At 32.6% G+C, this 6,000-nt stretch overlaps 1 protein-coding gene across 6 annotated transcripts in view; it reads left to right on the top strand.

Moving 5' to 3' along the window:
* Nucleotides 1-4,267: 4,267 nt before the first annotated feature.
* Nucleotides 4,268-6,000, top strand: part of LOC127446001 (ral GTPase-activating protein subunit beta-like) — a 60,538-nt gene continuing 58,805 nt past the window's right edge. For all 6 annotated transcript variants that reach the window (XM_051706583.1, XM_051706584.1, XM_051706582.1 and 3 more), the window contains exon 1: nt 4,268-4,434. The gene's annotated coding sequence lies outside the window, so the exon portion shown is untranslated. The remainder of the gene's footprint in view (nt 4,435-6,000) is intronic.

The raw sequence follows: 6,000 nt of genomic DNA, 5'->3' as shown, positions 1-6,000 counted from the left end.
AATTGCATTTATATATTGTCTGTGTTTTCAATGTGAACTTGCTGCCATCTAGTGTACTACAGCCTTCTTACAATCAGGAGCTCATTATAAAGCTGATGGAAACTGATGTTGACTATAAGATTTCATTTTTATATTTTTATACATATACAAACTATTAATAAAACATAAACAAAACAAAATTAGGAAGAGGAAACTTATACAATGTATAATAATTTTAGTTTTACAAGACAAAATAGTGCAAATGAACGCATGCAATCAATCCATTTTGTAAATTTTTTCACATTTGTACAGTATTTTGACCATACAGTATTTAAGCCATATTCTCCATTACAGTCATGTCTTTCATTACATAAAACACCCCCAATAAAAATCTTTAACAGTAGCTATTTTTTTGCTGTAATGATTTCTTTGTCATAGCTATTATTCCAACATATCTTTGTGGCCTTTTAACAACATTTAGGGGTATACGTCCCAAATAGAGACCTGTTAGAAATATCTAAATCTAATACTCTCTCTAACAAAATAAATTCCCTGCCAAAAAGATTGGATTTCCACGGCAACCTCCAAAAGATGCGATAATGCTCGCATATAAATCATCACATTTTCCAGCACATTTGACTTTTTCCTGAGATGATGTGATGACATATTCTTCCCACAAAATTCCCCTTGTGATATTTTAAACAGTGTAGTCTGTATCGAGTGTATAGTGTATCGAGACAATTTAGATCATTTACCTCCAAAAAGTAAAACTCACAGATTTATAGCCTATAGTATTATATATATATATATATATATATATATATATATATATATATATATATATATGTATCAGACATCAGATATTTCCATAACAGTATTCAGTAGAGATCAGTTGAGGGTGGTTTAACTCAATACAGAAGACATGTGCACTCTGCTCTTGAATAATTTATATTGTGTGCCTGTTTGGGTTGCTATATTAGGTGTTGTGCAATGTTGCCGGTTATTTCGACATCTTAGAATCATGCTGATAAGTCCTGTGTGGTGTCTAGGACAGCATTGTGTAATGCAATGACTTTTCTTAATGCCATAATAATAATAATAATAATAATAATAATAATAAACATACTACATCTCATAATTCTCCCTAAATCACAAAAATGTACCATGGTAACCACAATGTCTGCCAAAATAGGCTACTTAAGTTATTGCAGTTAACATCTCTACTCTAAAAATGTTTTAACTTGGTATTATTCACCACCACTGCCATCATTAAAGGGACAGTTCACCCAAAAATGAAAATTCTCTCATCATTTATTCACCCTCATGCCATCCCAGATGTGTATATCTTTCTTTCTTCAGCAGACCACAAATGATGATTTTTAGAAGAATATTTCAGCTCTGTAGGTCCATACAACGCAAGTGAATAATGACCAGAACTTTGAAGCTCCAAAAAGCAGATAAATGCAGCATAAAAGTAATCCATACAACTCCAGTGATTTAATCCATGTCTTCAGAAATGATATGATAGGTGTGGGTGAGAAACAGATCAATATTTAAGTCCTTTTTTACCATAAATCTCCACTTTCACTTTCACATTCTTCTTTTGTTTTTGCCGATTCGCATTCTTCGTGCATATCACCACTTACTGGACAGGAAGTAGAATTTATAGTAAAAAGGGACTTAACTATTGATATGTTTCTCAACCACACCTATCATATCACTTCTGAAGACATGGATTAAACCACTGGAGTTGTATGAATTACTTTTATGCTGCCTGTATGTGCTTTTTGAAGTTCTAGTCACCATTCAGTTGCATTGTATTGACCTACAGAGCTGAAATATTCTTAAAATCTTTGTTTGTATTCAGCAGAAGAAAAAAAGTCATACACATTTGGGATGGCATGAGGGTGAGTAAATGATGAGAGAATTTTTAGTGAACTGTCCCTTTAAATGACAGCTTCTCAAAGCCTCTTACACTCTTTGAAGGAGATCACATATTAGGTCTAGTATTTATTATTTTAGAGTAGTAACAATAAGTGTAGTTATTTTTCAACTTTGGCTCTGTTTTTGAAATGAAGTTGTAATTCTTGTAGATGAATTTTGCAATCATAAAACCTTGTAAAGCGACGCAATTAATATCTTCTCCAAAAGAGGGTGCTGTTTTCAACATATTTAAATGAGCGAATAAGAGATTAGAGTTGACAAGAGCAAATTAACTAACACCCGTTCCGCTAAACATTTTAATTCTCTTCAACTCAATATCATTCAACACATGCCTAAAATATATTTGCATGTTTTTGTCATCCCCTCCTCGTCTCTTTTGTCTCATGAGGGTGTGTTTGCGCCCCTGAGGGTGAACCGGTGACACGTCCGAATCATTTTGACGAATCGGATCATAAGGACGTTTCGCTTATATGAACCGGTTCAATAAGAACAATTCATTTGAAAATAAATAAATAAATAAATAAATAAATAAATAAATAAATAATCTTTGTAGAGATATATGCGTGGTATTTCACTAACAAAAAGACTATAATAAATAAATAAATAAATAAACAAAAAAACAAACATAACTTATCATGTGACATGTAGACCCACAATGGTAATTCCATGGTATTCTTTGTAGTATCTTTGAGATCCTTGTAAATATCATGGTAAATGCATGATACCTATGTTAATCTTTCAGCACCAGTGTATGTATTAACCCTAAATGCATGGGTGTTTTGCCAAACATTATTACATACATCGCGTATATCAATCACAAAATGTCCAAATAGAGTAACATTTTCAAAACATTTTCAAGACAATTAGAACATAATAGAAAAGACTATATTTTGATGTTTTATTTTTCATGTTTCAAAGAGATGATGCAACAAATAAAGAATTTATTTAGGATTTATTACCTCCACACTGAAATTTCATGAGACGCAACTTGCTGTCAAACACACATTGAGCTACACATAATCTACATACTGTATTTTCTCAGGCAATTTTTGAGTCTAAACAGACACACAACTTACATCATTTCAGGAATACACCCAAATGACAAAAGCCAAATAAAACTGTTCATGTGTTAAACTTGCTATAGTTTACTTCTTCGTCACATAACAATGTCAAATGTAAATCAAATGAACCACTGACACATCAGTGACACTTTGAGTCAGAAATAGCATGCATAATATATATGTTTATATGCATATGGAATACTGATAATTCAGAGAAATATATATCAGGTAAACTTATATAGACATAAAATAATCATAAAAATATGATTTATGGAAGTGCAAAAAAAGCAACATTTTTAAATATCTTTATCTTTATTGACCCTATACAATTTTGGTAATTAAGCAGTTATATATATGCATTAGGTATCATGAACAAACAATTAATAATATATTTGTTACATCATTTATTATTCATTCATTTTATTGCTAATGTTAGTTAATAAAAATACAATTGTTCATTGTTAGTTCAACTTAGTTCATAGTACATTAACTAATTTTAACTAATACAACCTTTTATTTTAAATATGTATTAGTATATGTTGAAATTAACATTAACTAAGATTAATAAATGCTTAATAAGTATTGTTCATTGTTAGTTCATGTTAACTAATGTTAACAAATGGAACCTTATTTTAAAGTGTTACCATATATACATATATATATATATTTTAATTTGTAATTTTTATTTTTTGCAATTTTGCCATTTAGGTCATAGAATACTAAATAAGTGTGGGCATAACTCCAGAAAATGGGTGAGGTACAGGGGGTGAAGGAACTTTTTGATTATCTTTTATATTTGCTCATGATTAGGCTACTAGATAAGGATTTAAAAATATTGAAATTGCACACTGTTCATGTGTTAAACTTGCTATAGTTTACTTCTTCATGTCAAATGTAAATCAAATCGACCACTGACACATCAGTGACACTTTGAGTCAGAAATAGCATGTATAATATGAATGTTTATATGCATATGGAATACTGATAATTCAGAGAAATATATATCAGGTAAACTTATATAGATATGAAATAATCATAAAAATATGGATTATGGAAGTGCAAAAAAAGCAACATTTTTAAATATCTTTATCTTTATTGACCCTATACAATTTTGGTAATTAAGCAGTTATATATATATATATATATATATATATATAGTCTCGTTTAGTCTCGCAATATAACCCACCGCACAGAACATCTTCCAGTTGAGCAATGAATCACCAACGTTCTGCGAATCGATTCGACTGAATTCAATCGGTTGAACAGAACGATTCGTTCGCGAATCGGACCTCACGAGCGATCGCGCACACCAGCCACTGCCTACGGATGATGGAGGAGCGGATCTGATCTAATCTGATCTTCGGACAATCATGCTGCTCGTTCACACTCGCTGTTCCTTCGAAACTTCCAGAAAGTCCGACTGATTGTTACAGTATGTGAACTGAATCAGGTAACGCGATCCGTTCATATGTGTAGCACATTGACGATGATGTGGGTCCGCTACTGTCACCTTGACTGCGTCTCAAAAACCGAGTGTGCTGCCTTTCTAGACAGCATCTCAATCTGGAAATTGTGATAATTGGGTACATTTATTTACCCAATAAATATACCCAGTATTTGTCTTTCAGGAAAACGAAAAAGCAGTGCAGACTATATAGTGTGTTTTAAAACCTAGCGAGTCTTTACATCAAGTGAGCTGACTAGTTAGGGAGCTCAGTAGTGTTTGAGGCACATCCACTATCCCGCATTGCGGCCTGCTACAGTGTATCCACACCGAATCTGAACTCATATTGGCATTAATGCTCGTTTGCTTAGAATTAGAGGTTTACGAGTAGTGACATTTGACTGACAGCTGTCATCTATTTAGATTTTCAGCGACAGAATCGTGAATTTTAGTGCAATTCAAACATAGACACCGTTTAAGTCCGTGTTATCTTAGCTCGATAGCTGCTGCCGTTATAACTCGTTCTTTTTAATGGACATAATTTATATTTTTGTGCATGTAAACAGAATGATATATGTTAATCTGCATGTGGAAGGTTGTATTAGGATTTAATGCTTCAGTGACTCGTTACCTGTCAGTTAGCACATAGAAAAACAAACACAACGGCTACGGAAGTCGAAGGGAAAACAAGATCAATGATGGACTGAACTTTAATTTTATGAAGTTTTTACAAACTCCGAGTGGTATTGACGATTGCACTTCATCGTTTGGCTGTCATTTCAAAGTAAGAATCATTTCATTGTACTGGTAGTACCGCGGTATTCTTTGAAGTACCTGAACGTATCATGCAAATACCATGGTAAAATGGGAATACCTTGATATTTTATTCTGGACACTAATAGGGTACTCAACAAAGTTACCACGGGATTGCCACTATTCTGTGTACTGTCTACTAATGCTGTCTAAATACCTTAAAGTGTTACTACTAGCCAGTGTTGTGTAAGTTACTGTAAAAAAGTAATTAATAATTACTAACTACTAATTACATCTTCTACAGTGTAATTCGATTACTGTACTTTCTGAAAAGTAATTGCATTACTTATTACTAATTACTGTCTAAAACCCTGTTCAATCTCGACCAGATTGAAAAATACAAGGATAGATATGAAACTGTTCTTTTAATTCTTTCAAATAAATCATATAAAATCTAATTCATTATTCATGAACTGGCCAAAGAATTTAAAGGGACAGCGTTAAATTAGAAAACATACATTTTAACATTAGAAGATAAATTTAGATTTTAAATTCACTATTGTTTTATGTAGAATTGTTCTATAAAGTATTTAACACAATTACATCAGAAGTAACTGTAATTAAGTTACTGAAAAATTAAGAGTAATCTCTTTCTCATGGCCTGGGTAGCTCAGCGAGTAAAGACGCTAACTACCACACCTGGAGTCGCGAGTTCAAATTCAGGGTGTGCTGAGTGACTCCAACCAGGTCTCCTAAGCAACCAAATTGGCCAGGTTGTTAGGGAGGGTAGAGTCATATGGGGTAACCTCCTCGTGGTCG

This window comes from Myxocyprinus asiaticus, chromosome 9 (genome assembly GCF_019703515.2).
Source record: "Myxocyprinus asiaticus isolate MX2 ecotype Aquarium Trade chromosome 9, UBuf_Myxa_2, whole genome shotgun sequence".
NCBI classification, from domain to species: Eukaryota; Metazoa; Chordata; class Actinopteri; order Cypriniformes; family Catostomidae; genus Myxocyprinus; species Myxocyprinus asiaticus.
The sequence above is the reverse complement of the archived record's forward strand: the minus strand, read 5'-3'. Positions and strand labels throughout refer to the sequence as shown.